Source organism: Acomys russatus, chromosome 13 (assembly GCF_903995435.1).
Source record: "Acomys russatus chromosome 13, mAcoRus1.1, whole genome shotgun sequence".
Taxonomy (NCBI): domain Eukaryota; kingdom Metazoa; phylum Chordata; class Mammalia; order Rodentia; family Muridae; genus Acomys; species Acomys russatus.
In genome coordinates this window covers 32,246,499-32,260,790 of record NC_067149.1, presented here as the reverse complement: position 1 = coordinate 32,260,790, position 14,292 = coordinate 32,246,499, and the positions used below count along the sequence as shown (strand labels likewise).

At 38.6% G+C, this 14,292-nt stretch overlaps 1 pseudogene; it reads left to right on the top strand.

Annotated features, from left to right (window-relative positions):
• The first annotated feature begins 9,698 nt into the window (after window positions 1-9,698).
• Window positions 9,699-10,618, top strand: LOC127197000 (tumor protein p63-regulated gene 1-like protein; annotated as a pseudogene).
• The last annotated feature ends 3,674 nt before the right edge of the window (window positions 10,619-14,292 follow it).

Here is a 14,292-nt window from a genome sequence, read left to right as displayed (position 1 = left end):
CATGTGCCCTCAGATATTCTAAGAACTCAATGTGAGGCTGATGAAGTTTTGATGAGAACCTAATTTGCCCTAATCAATGATGCACCAGTCATTATACCAAAAGTTAAAGGCACACACAGAGGAGAAAGTGTGACAGGGGTTTCCTATGTAGCTGAGGCCAACTTCAAATTGGTTTTTATTCCATCAGTTTCCTTAGTAGTAGAAATGACAGGTATGGTATTAGTGGGTGGTGTTATCTCTTATCATAGCCCCACTTCCTAGCATAGGCGTAGAACCAAAATTAAACAAAATCATATATGCCTTTTCACACACTCATGCAAATACATCTAGACACACTTAAGAACATGATCTTTGTGAGGGTGGAACTATTGAGGACTTGCTTACCCTGTCTTGGCATAATTTGGCCATTTACTCTGCCTGCTACTGAGCTTGCCCTTTTTTAGGAAGAATTCTGTCTGTGGTAGAAATGAGGACATTTTCCTGAGTGGCTTGTTTGCCACATTTGAAACCATCTCCATAAGGAGGTTCTTTGATGCTGATCATGCTCTTTGAGGTAGGCAGGGTGTTGCCAGGAGTTAACCTGTCTCATTGTAATTGAATCTTTAAAATAATAAGAACATTTTAAATGCCATATTCTGTATGTCTCTGAGGTTTTTTAAGACCTTGTCCAATATTTTACCTTATCCTTCTGTAGAATCCTATCTATCTGTTGCAACCAAGATGTATATTCTTGTGATAAAAGTAGAGTAGTAATTGATATGACCATGATCTGATCTACAAAAAAATAACTTGTATAACTTATTTATCCTAAACAGCCTGCAATAGCAAAATGTCACAGTCATCTTAATTGGAAAGCTACTAACCTGTACTCCCACTATACTTAGGTAATCAACTTTATTCTTTCTCTGATGGGGTTGAAGGCCAGATAGTTTAGTTTAACACTTAAGCTTAGTTGTTTAGTGGTTAAGATGTTTTTAGGTCTAGATAGATGTTTTAAGTTGATGATGATGAGATATGATAGATACTGACTGATGTGCAGAATTTTAGATGCATCAAGATAGGAAAGCTGTTTTCTTCAAGGCTGTCAAATACAAATAGCCAAAACACTAAGAATGTAACATTTATATAATTCCTGATTATGTCATGGTTCTTCTTGCTGTCAATATTTTAATGTATATATGTGTAATAATATAAATGTGTATGTAAAAAAAGAAAAAATACTTAATAAAAACTGGTCCCCTGGATTGGGAGAACTGGTGGCACTCAGGGGAAGGATAGGAGGCTACCAAGAAGAGACTTGCTATCCTATGATCATACACAGGGGGAGGAGGTCCCCCTCAGTCACAGTCATACAGGAGGGGAGTAAGGGGAAAATGGGAGGGAGAGTGGAACGGGAGGATACAAGGGATGGGATAACAGTTGAGATGTAATATGAATAAATTAATAAAATATATTTTAAAAACATGATGTTTAATGAAAGCTTAGCACATAAAGAAAAATTTACATAGATATTATTAAAACACTCAGCATACTACAAAGTATAAAGAGGAGAGAAAGTAATATCTCTATGACATTAAGTTAAGGAGTACATCTAATGAAAATTTCTGAGAAGAGGTTAGCTATGACTCTGAAGGAACTTATTTGATGCTGCTATAACCTCAGTGTGAGTGCACAGACACACTAGAGGTCCCTTCAAAAACAAAAAGGGAAATGAAAACAAAACAAACAAACAAAAATCTGAAGTGCTTCTCATCCAAAAATCAGAAAGTTTTACTGCACTGGAGAACAGTAATTAACGAACTCTATTCCTTGGTCTCCAGGACTAAAGCCAGGTTCTTGACACAAGAACTCTAGGTTTTCAGTCACCGAATGAGAGTTGCTTTCTGAGAGGCCTGGGACTTGTACTAAATTACTCTTCCCATCTATAGTCTATTCCATGTGCAGATGTCCTATATAAAGCACCTTGACAAAGACGTCTTCCTATCACATTGTACTTGATGGTGATGAAAGATGAATTGAAGGAGTGCTGTGATGGCAATTCTGTTGTGAACATGACTACATATGAAGTCGACTAAAACTCAAGCAAGTGCTTTCATACATCTGTTAGGAATTTTTCTTAATTAAATAATTTGAAGTTTGAAGACCCACTTTTAATCCAGATTTTTTGGAGGTGGGAGTGACACATTTAAGATGCCATCTCCCACTGGCAGTGTACAAAAAGAAGAAGGAAGCTTTCAATCTTTACCTTTTTGCCTTGGTGATCTCTGGCAAGTCCATACCATCACTGGCATTAGAACCTTGTTCTTTTGGATTCCAGTGTATACTGAAGACCAGCTTAAACTTTCAGCCTCATGGACTGAACAACCACTGGAATCTAGGACTTTCCATTGGTGGGCAGCCATTGGTGGGCTAGCTGGGCTTCAACCTGTAAGGCACTCTGATATATACCCTTTTATGTTTATGTACTATTGCTCTAACAAACCTTGACTAATACTGGAATCATGGACACATTAAGAAGCAGAGCACATATGTGCATTGCTCCTATAAGGAAAGGGATCTATATTTAGAAAAATCTAGTAAAATGGACAAAATATTTCCAGGTCTAAATTAGAAAAAAAAGAAAACAAAGTATAATGATATTCGTTTACAGAAATAGAAAATGAGTTTTAAGGAGCAATAGAAATAAGCAGAATTTGTTCATGGAAATTTCATTCTCTAGCTCCATTAGTTTTGCTTTTGGTCGGGCAAGGAATATGGGAATTTGTGGAACAATCGGAGCTCCCTCCAGCTGTTGCTTCCTAATATTTAGTTAATATCTGCAGTAGAGATTTCTTGAATTATTTTATTTTTCATTTGTAAAATGTATCTTGAATATATTAAATGTCATTATGATGTTTTTGAACAAAATGTGCTTTAGTAGCCTGAGCTTCCCTCTCATACTTGAATCCTCTGGGTACCCTTTGCAGCCTTTCACCAGCCTCTTGCCTAATTCCATGTCCATGTGTCCTTTGAGGTTCTTCCACCTCCCTTGGCCCCTATTTTTACTCCCTCATGGTCATCCTTCTATTTTTCATGCTTTACTCATATTTGTCCCCCTTTATATACTTACAGACACATATTATAAGTTATAATACGCATGAGAGATAACATGCACTTTCTGTCCTGAGCTCACTTATAGTAATAGCTTCCAGATACATTTATTTTTATGTTAATTTCTTTTGCTTTACAATTGAATTAAATTCCACTATGTATAAGTACCACATTTCCACATATTTTTACTATCCATTCTTCGGTTGATGGCTGGTTTCATTTCTAGGTTATTGCAAAATACTTACAGATGTGCAAAAGTTAAACATTAAAAAAACAAAACTGTCAATCAAAAATATGCTAATGATATGAACAGGAAGTTCACAAAAGAAGGACCATCAATGGCAAGTAAACATTTTGAAATGTTTTCAACTTCCCTGGCCACTGGAGACCTATGAATTGAAACTGTGCTGAGATCTCCCAATCAGAATGGCTATCATCAAGTACTCTGACAGAAAATACTGGCAACAATGAGGTAGGAAGAAGAACCCTTACACACTCTTGATGGGTGTGAAAACTAGTACAGGCATTGTGAAATGAGTCTAAAGGTTTCTCCAAAAATTAAAAATAGGAGTACAATATGACCTAGCTATACACCTCATGGGCATATACTGAGAAAAATCTATCACCTATGAAAGAGATACTAAGATACTCTTGGCTCAGAAGTCCCTCAGAAGTCTTTGAGATTGTAGTTAAGAGTAAAAATATATTTTAGAATTTGTCTGATGCTCTTCGTAGAGACTCAGCCCTGGCTTGCTTTTACATCTCCCCTACTGGTTTCAAAAAATAAGGTATTACTGAAAAAACACCCCTTTACCTCCCCTTAAATACATAATTATTTCCTTTTTCGCTAGTGAGACTTGATTGAACTATCTGGACTGTTTAATTTGCTTAGTTTGGTGTTTCCACATTACAATTTGTCTTTTTATACCTGATATGAAAAATTCTAATTCTATATACCAAAGCATAGTGTAACTAAGCACTACCATTTAGGAACTTTAATGCCATGTGGTTGTTGGTACTCATTTGCATCATATAACTTCTGTGTACTTTGATGGAATTTAAAATAACCCAGGAAAGTGATACATATGTAACTCATCAAATCCAAGTATCATTTCCCACCATTCTTTTTTTTTTTTTTTTTTCAGCATCCTTGCAGGCAACTGAAGTCTATATGTTTCCCTCCTATAGAGATGACTACATTACAAGTTTTATCTTAGACTTGGTGCCTTGGGATATTGGGTCACAGCTTTCCCAAAACTGTCACTGACCCTCCAATTCATCAAGGAACTGCATTCTGCTTGCTTGTATTTGATCTCCTCTTTTTCTCCTCTTTCTGTCCAATTGGATGAGTTTGTCAGAGTACTGACACATCATACATACATATTGATGGTTCAACTACTGTAAACTATAGAGTGAAGCAGGCTTATTGTCTGGATATGTGCGTTCAGCAATGTTTCACAACTACATTTCTTAATGATTTTATGAGAACAAAGAAGATAATTCCTCTTAAACTCTTCAAGTACTCTTTGGGGGAAAACCTAAGAAATATCAACCTTTCTCATTTATGTCCCATAACCAATTTTGGCTTAAGAGAAACCAAATAGACTCAGGAGTGTGTTTTTTAAACTTTTGATTATTGGGGCATTGGGAAGACTCAGTGTGTGTGTGGGGGGGGGGGGGAGATGCCTAAGAAACCTAAGAACTTAAATTCAAATTCAGAGACCCATGTGGTGGAAAGAAAGACCCAGGCCCCGAAAGTTATCCTCTGACCACCAGAGTGCACTACAGCATGCCCACGTATGTGTATATATATATATTAATTTTAAATTTTGTTACATTTAAATAAAACAAACATGTATGCTTTGTATGTTATACAATTCTCACAGCATTTTAAATAACAAAATGTTCAGTTTCTCTCAGTTTCTTCTACTCAACTCCATTCACTTCCAAAGCAGTACAAAGGAAGGACAAAATGGCATCCTTAACTTTGGATTTCTTCACTTTTGTCAGTGTGCTCACAATCTTAACTTTACTTCACCATAGTTCAGTAGTAAATTTCTATATATAAAGCCACACTTTCAAGTTGCTTAAAGATACAACATAATTGGATGTACCTTTAACCCAGTGGTTTCAAGTCCTAAAGGAATGGTGTGCACACAGCATCTTCTAGTATTAAATAGCCTGAGATCAAATAAAACGCGATGAACAATGTCTGCTCCTACTGAACTGGAAATGTTATTAGTGAGATACTGGACAGAGATGACAGCACTACCTCAAGAAACGTAATGAGGGAATTTTGTCAAGCCAAACCTTTTAAAACGTTTGAACTCCATAAAAACCTGGAGGCATGACAGATTAAATGTAATGCTTACCTCTGATTCTGAGCTGCAGCCTGCTACATCTAATTCCTGTAAATAAGAACAGATGTGCTGTTGGGGGTTTTGATTTGTGTTTTTATTTTTCCAAACTCATCAAGCAAGAGTTAGGTTGTTTCCATTTAGGGGATGACAAGGTAGCTATGTTTTCTCACTCAAGCATGTCAGGCAGGGCAAAGATAAGTCTCACTTATCTCCACCCTATTAAAATGGAAACTCAAAACAATTTACAGTTGGATGTGTTGTTTTCAAGATGAATAGGAAGAGACAGATCCTCTGAAAAACATCTACAAATATTGAAAAAAACCCTAGACATTACTTTACCAAGTTTTGAAGCAACAATTATGAAGTTCAGCTTTTATGCATGTTATCCTAACAGTGGATTGGGAAGTTAAAAAAAACACCTATGACAGGTAACTGGAGGAAGGACCCGATAGATATCCTATTCCTGGTCAAACCCCTTACCGCAATAAATCACATGCCCTCTTCTAATTTCAGACTATTGGTTACTTTTATTAAAACAACTTCTTTTCACAGAACACAGATATCTCAGCTCTAACACATATAAAATGTAATTTACAAGTTTGGCGTTATCATTTCTACTGATGACAGTTTCATGAGCACCTCTCAAATCTAATTAAACAGTTCACATACACACATTTTAAATGTATTCACTTGACAATCAATGGGCAGGATGCTGGCAATATTTTTTGTGTGTATTTTGAGCATTTTGCTTAGGAAAAAATATTACAATAGAAATTGCACACCCTCTTGAAATAGCACAAACTAGATTCAGATTATAGTTTCATAGTTTCTTTGATTAGGCAGGAGAAGGCATACTGTTGACACTCAAAAGAGAGTGCCTCCCCCCCATAGGCTCAGATCTTAGAATACTTGGTCTCCAGATGAAGCTACTGCTGGAGAGGCTGGAAATTTTGGGATGTAGAGCTTTGTTGTAGGAAACATATCACTGGGCAGACATTTCATAGTCTCCATGAACTTCCAGTTCATTCTCTTTCATCTTTGCTGATGAGATATGATCTCTTAGCTTCCTCCCTTTCCTTCCATGATCTCAGTCCCTTTCCCTGTGTGAAAGTTAGTGGAAGAAGATTCCTGCAATGAAAGTGAAAGTAAAACAGAAAACTCACTTGTCATTGTCAGTGTAGGTATGGTCAGGTCAAAGTGTCCTAGTGGCATTCAAACTACAAATCCACCATGTTGTCCCACAACCCAACCACTTACCCCGTCTTTTGCATTCCAAGTATTATTACTTAGTAGCTTTGAGTCTTTGTATTTTCATTATCATGGAACTCACTATGTAGACAAAGCTGATATTGAACTCATACAAATCTGCTTGCTTCTGCCTTCCAAAAGCTGGCATTAAAGCCATGTGCCACCATGCGTTGTCCCTACCTTTTAGTTTAAAATATCCAATTACATTGCCTGCCAGTACATACAAAAGACCTGGAAGACAGTAATGTATGAAAGACCCAAGGCTGTAGCATTTGGATCTCTTTGGATAGTATCCATTCGATGCTTACCAGAATGTACAATAAACTGCCTCTTAGTAAAAGAAGCATTGGAGAGTCCCATTTCTTGGTCTTGAAAACATATAGTATCTGGGTAGGGGTTTGAAGTTTACGGCCTGTATTGTCCTTGGCTGGTGCCATAGTTTGAGCGGGACCCCTAGGCTCAAATCTACTTATCATAATGTTCTTCTTGTAGGTTTCTAGGATCCTCTGGATCCTTCAACTTTGCTATTCTCCCATGCTTCTCTCATCTAGAGTCCCAATAGGATGTCCTCCTCTCTATCGCAGGTTCCTGTTTAGTGAAGACTTTCATGGTCCCCTGAATGGGGAGACCTGGTGGCACTCAGAGGAAGGATAGCAGGCTACCAAGAAGAGACTTGATACCCTATAAGCATATACAGGGGGAGGAGGTCCCCCTCAGTCACAGTCATAGGGAAGAGGAATAAAGGGGAAATGGGAGGGGGGAGGAATGGGAGGATACAAGGGAGTGGATAACCATTGAGATGTAATATGAATAAATTAATAAAATAAAATAAATAAAAATTTAAAAAAGATGATTCTAAAAGAAAAAAAGAGAGAGAAAAGAAAACATACAGTAGGTGAAACTGCCAAAGTGATGCCTGCATTGAGTGATGACAAAAGATGTTGGAGGTGCCAGAGAGCTGTGCTGTCTAGCATGGATTGCTGCATAGAGGAAGTGGAACCATTCTAAGTGAAGGATGTGTACTTCAGCTAGCAAAGCTGCCAGTGCTCTGCCAGCTATGCTCTATTATTGCTTTAACAGGTTATGTCCTTGCTATGCTTCATTTATTCCTTTGGAACAGTAATGCGTATTCTGCAGCATTATAGGTTGGAAGTATGTAGCTTGGCTCTACGTGAGTCTTGAATAAGGTACTCCTTTGAGTCTCAGAAGACTTGGAAGATTATAGGAACTTTTGAAGTCAGAGTAAATGCATTTTTAATTGTGATATGGCCATGGACTTACGGGAGTCATAGAGTGGGGGCAGGGTACTTTGAATAAGAATGCTTTCCAGAAGCTTAGGTATTTGAATAGTTGGTTCCTTTTGGTATTACTGTTTTAGGACATTTGGAAGGCAGAGCCTAGCTGCAGTGGTTGTATAACTGGGGAAGGGCTTTGAGTATTTATAGCCTTGCCCTTAACTCAGTTCACTGTCTCTGCTTCATAATGGCAGTTAGAATGTTATCTCTCAGTGTTCTGAGCCTGCCATCATGACGCCTGCTTGCTTCCATGATTCCCTGCTGTGACTGACTCTACAGCTTCTGGATCCATATGCTCAAATAAACTCTTCCTTCGATAATGTGCCATGGTTGTGATACTTCGTCAAAGCAAAACCAACAAAATAATACACACACACTTCTCAGAGAGCAAGATTTCATTCTCCGTCAAATGGTAGAATTATACATATACAGGAGTGTTTTAAAAATAAATTTTTTCTAACTTACTATCAGTAAATGGTATTAATAAATGGTATACCATATATATACTTATACCATATATAAATAAATATATATGGCAACTCATAAAACAGTTTTGGGAAAGGAATGCTTAGTGACTCAGAACAACAACAACAACAAAAAAAAAAAAAATCAAGAATTCCTTCTGTTGAGTACACTGTGTAACACAGTTAAACATTTAAAGTAGTTTGTGTTGTAGATACCAACAAGTGATAACTATATCCTAAATTAATTGCCATTATTGGTATATCAGTCTTCAATAATCATCTAAAACATTATTAAGTTATATTTAATAATTATCAACATTGTGTCACATATTTAAGCCTGATCATTATCACAGAAAATGCCTGACACAGAAGGGGTATTGTTAAAAGGAAAGATAAATAAAATTGAAACTCCTTCAGATGAGATGGATTGATTCCTCATTGGATTGTCACTGAAAACTACCGGAGTCTAAATGTAGGTCGTTATTTCAACATTTAAACAATGCTAGTTTTATATTTACTAAGAAGTATTTTTAATCCTATATGGTCATGATGCAGCCAATAAACAATATAGCATTTCACACTTGATCTCTCTAATGCATAAATAACCCAACTCCACGTAGAAGCAATTATTCTATGCAGAAACTGAAAAAAAAAGCAAATTTTCTTTTCTAGTAGATATAAAATAGTTATGTGAATTGTAAACTTAAAGTGTAGCAAAAGTAGGTGAAGTATTTATAGTCATTTCCTATTCTAAGTACAGCAATAATCATATATCTCCCGGTTTGTACATTCAATACTGACTGATAGTAAGGAGAGAATGGATTTAAGAGTCATGTCTGAACTCTGGTTATAGGTACATATCACAGGAGAAGATCATTAAAAAGAAGTGATGAATAGCAGAGTGGTGTTTTCACAGGTGGAAAATTAAAACATCTCATTAGTATAGAATGAAAATACTGCAATGGATTAAAGAGAAATAACAAAAGTTGGGAATGCGATGAAAGTTGTATTCAGAACATTGTATATGATGGTGTAAGCAGATGGTGAGTTTGTGATAGGCTATTCTATAATAAAAAATGAAACCACATAGCAACAGAGAGAGAGACAGAGAGAGATAGAGAGAGAGAGAGACAGAGAGAGAGACAGAGACAGAGAGAGACAGAGAGAGACAGAGACAGAGAGACAGAGACAGAGACAGACAGACAGAGAGAAAGAGAGACAGAGACAGAGAAAAGAGATTAATGAAAAATATTTTTATCGGCAATGCTGCAGCTGCGACCAGCGAGGACCCGGGAGCGGGCCGGCCAGAGGCGGGCACGCCGCTACGCCAGACACTGTGGCCGCTGAGCGTCCACGACCCTACATGCCGCGCCCGTGTCAAGGAGTACTTCGTGTTCCGGACCGGCACCATCGAGCAGGCCGTGGAGGAGATCCGCACCGTGGTTCGGCCTGTGGAGGACGATGAGATCCAGAGGGTGTGGTTGCTGACCGAGGTGGACCACTGGAACAACGAGAAGGAGAAGCTGTTGCTGGTCACTGACCAGTCCCTGCTCATCTGCAAATATGACTTCATCAGCCTTCAGTGCCAGCAGGTGGTCAGAGTGGTGCTCAGTGCGGTAGACACCATCTCCTGTGGAGAATTCGAGTTTCCTCCCATGTCTCTCAACAAGAGAGAAGGCTTTGGGGTTCGCATTCAGTGGAACAAGCAGTGCCGCCCTTCTTTCATCAACAGATGGAACCCCTGGTCTACAAACATGCCCTATGCCACCTTCATAGAACACCCGATGGCTGGCATGGATGAGAAGACAGCGTCTCTGCCATTTGGAAAGCTTCAAGGCTCTCCTAATCCAAGCTGTCAAGAAAGCGCAGAAGGAGAGCCCACTGCTGGGACAGGCGAGCAACGTGCTGTTGCTGGAGCACCCACTCCTCATCGAGACCTACGTGGGGCTGATGTCCTTCATCAACAACGAGGCCAAGCTGGGCTACTCCATGACCACAGGCAAGATAGGCTTCTAGACGGCCGTGTCCCAGGAAGCCAAGGTGGTGGGGACTCCAGGTGCCACCCCATGCCACCCACTGTAGCTGGAGGGAACACAGGCACCGTCCCTTTGTATCTGATTAGAATAGTGAAGTGAATTATATACATTTAGTAGAATATTGGCCACCATGGCAGTCTGATCTATGAGGGAGAAAGCCTGGCCGTGCCGTGCCACTGTGTTCCTCCTGTGCGTCACATTGTTGTCTCCAGAGTCCAGTGAGCTTGTTCTTCCTGCCCTGCCCTTCCAGCATGCTAAGCAGAATGTACCCGCCCACTTCTACTGTGTAGACTGTTGACTACAGGGCGTTAACACCCTGTCAAGTTACGTATTTTGAAGTTCAGCCCATTTTCTAAAAAGCTAAATACACTAGCAGCAGCAGACTAGTCACCAAGACAGCCTGCTAGGCACTCCCTTTGCGTATGCGAGACCTAAAGCACACTTGGTAAGTTAACCCAGGGTGTGTTAACACAGTAATTCTCCTAGGCCTGGAAAAGGCCAGTCTCATGACATAATCTAGCTCCTTGAGGAAGTCATGGTGGTGGGTTCATATCATCCGGTCTCTGTTTAAAAGGGACTGAATAGATTGGTTTCAAAAGTGCATGTATATAACAGCCGAGTCTCCTGGAGATCCACAGAACACTGCTGAACTTTGGCATGGGAGTCACTCACAGCTTGCCCCTGCGGCTGCAGCCGGTGTCAGTACACCGTAGATGCCGCCTTCACTTTACACTACAGCTTTCAGTGAACCAGCACGGATGTGAGCACGAAGAATGCCGTGGCCTGCCCAAGAGCAGAGGTGGCCTCAGAGGCGCCTGGTCTTCAGCCTGTCCTTGAGGTCTTGTAGTAAAGACATTTAAACCCCCCCCCCCCCAAAAAAAAGAAAGAAAAAAAAAAAGAAAAAATTTTTATCAACTTAAAACTCTATTTTTAGTTCTACTGTAAATATTTTACAGAAATTATCATTAAATTTTTATCTTCAAATTACACTCATAAGCGTTCTTCCCCACCTAAGTCAGGCAAAAGTCCCATCAAGACTGGCTTCCCTTGGGGTAAATATGTGACAGAGAGACTGAAGATTCCATGAAACACTCCCTTGTTGCTAGTTTGAGTTGACAGAGAACTGAAATTATCAGTACACTTTAATGCTTCCAAAATTAGCCACTTTTATTTATGGTGCTACATTGCTTGAAGCAGTTTACATTTTCAATAAATAATTAAAACATATCTGTTCTGCAACTTATCGTTCTACTTCTGGGAGAGGAATACAGGGAATAAATGACACACATTTTACCTTGGAGCTAGTGAAGGAAAAACATACAAGATATGGAAAATTGTGTGTCTTCACTCTCTTTAACAAAGGACAAATGACTGCCACTCTGCCATTTTTAGTTTTTTTTTTTTTAATGAGCAATGTTTTGAACATGTACATGGTGCTAACTTTACAATTTACCTTACCAGTCTTGTAACGCACTGAAATCTAACTTGATTTCTGCTATTTTATAGAACTTCTTGATGCCGGTACAATACAGTTGCAATGCAAATGATATATGAGAAAAATTTGTTTTAAGAATATATTATAAGAACTTTTCACACACACACACACACACACACACACACACACAGACACACACACAATTATCTCTATCTTTTGAGTGGTCTGTAGAGTCCAGCCTACTGTGCCAAGCAATTGCTAATTTGTTTTCAGTGAAGTAGTTAACTATTCTTGGGCCACCGAAATGGGTCAGTAACCAAGCCTGGTGAGCTCGGCTTAATCTCCAGAACTCCCAGGGTACTAAGAAAGAACTTAATTCTGCTTGTTGTCTTCTCAACTCCACTTGGTCTGGCATGTGCACATTCTCTCTCTCTCTCTCTCTCTCTCTCTCTCTCTCTCTCTCTCTCTCTCTCTCTCTCTCTCTCTCACACACACACACACACACACACACACTTAAAAATATATGATAAAATTGAAAACATTCAAAAATTAACTGCCCTTATAGAATCTGTAATAAATCAAGTCAAATAGTATATTTTTTCATCTGCCAGAATTATGCTATATTCAAGTGATTATGGTAAAATATCACATTGATTGTGTTATACAGATCAAATTATTGCTAGTTTATCCCCTTTTTCCTCATTGTATGGGCATAACTTGTTTTTTTAATCTCCTGTTGATTGACATTTGAGTTATTTTTTCCTTTACTTGTGACCAGAGGGCACTATTTTATGAAATATACTAAACCTTTCTTTTCTTAGGTGTCACAGCACATGATTCTGTTAAGTGCACCAGAGTGGTTTCTTGCTGTTACGGGTTTTTCTTGGTGTGTGTGTGTGTGTGTGTGTGTGTGTGTGTGTGTGTGTGTGTGTGTGTGTATTTTGAGAGCTCCTGCTTTTAGCACTCCATACAGTTTCCCAACATTATTGCTATTCCTTTCTCCAACACTGCTGACAGTAACAGGAGCTTTTCCCAGCATGCTTTTCTTCTGAGATTTCCAAAGACAGTTCATTCTGCACATCTTGTCTTTGGACTATTCCAGGGTTATAGATCACAGTTCTATAATTTAAATACTTCAAGAAATTCCTGATGGTGTCATATGCAAGATTTCTTGAATGCAAACATTCAGATTCACAGTTTTCTCTCAGTTTCACGTTGTCACCAATCTCTCCCATGTAAATGGCCTTCCGTTTACATCAATCTATAACTGATTGCAAAGTTAATTCCTGGCAGGCTTTAAAGTCAGGAATACATCTGTAGTCAACAGCTGTGATTATTTTATATTTCCCTGTTAGAGGGCAAAAAAGAACAATCTGTTGCTACTCTATTTTTATCCACAGGTGATCTTATTCTTTTGCTGTTTGTATCACTTTAGGTAACACTGGTTATGATGATTAAATGAGATTATTTATATTGTGTGCTAGCATTTATTATGTGTTCAATAATATGAAAATCGAATACTACTTAAATACTGTTTTTCCATATCCCAAGTCAGATGTTGACGATCATAGCAATTTAAACATAAAGGCTTATAGAGAACTGTGTTTGAGGGAAATAGCTCCTGAGATCAGAATTTAAACTAGGCTCTGAGATTTTCTAAGCTATATGGCCAGGTGCGCACGCGTGTGTGTGTGTGTGTGTGTGTGTGTGTGTGTGTGTGTGTGTGTGTGTGTGTGTGTCTTTTCTTATTTGCAGGAAGGAGATATCAGCATTTACCCCATAGGGCTTTTCTAAAAGAAGAGATCACCATGGGAGGAAAAGTTCCATCATAATTACTTACTTCTATTTCATTTTTCTCATGAGACCTAGTTTTATGGCTTATGTTTGTGGGAGGTCTATTTCTCAGTGAACCACACCTGCCTTTAACTTAAGTTAGATTGATTGTTTTCTTTAACCTATAAACAGTGGAAGAAATATAAAATAATCACCATTGTTGACCGCAGATGTGTCCGTGAGTTAGCATTTTTATTGCCTTGGTCAGGGCTGGTTTCTCTGTAGACTCCCTTCAATGACTCCAAGCAGGCATCTGCCTAACATCCATGCATGATTACACTATAATGCTATAACGTCCTCAGTTTTCTTTTTTTTTTTTTTCTTTTTTTTTCTTTTTTTTTATTTTTATTTTTATTAATTTATTCTTGTTACATCTCAATGTTTATCCCATCCCTTGTATCCTCCCATTCCTCCCCCCCCCATTTTCCCATTATTCCCCTCCCCTATGACTGTTCCTGAGGGGGATTACGTCCCCCTATATATTCTCATAGAGTATCAAGTCTCTTCTTGGCTACTTGCTGTCCTTCCTCT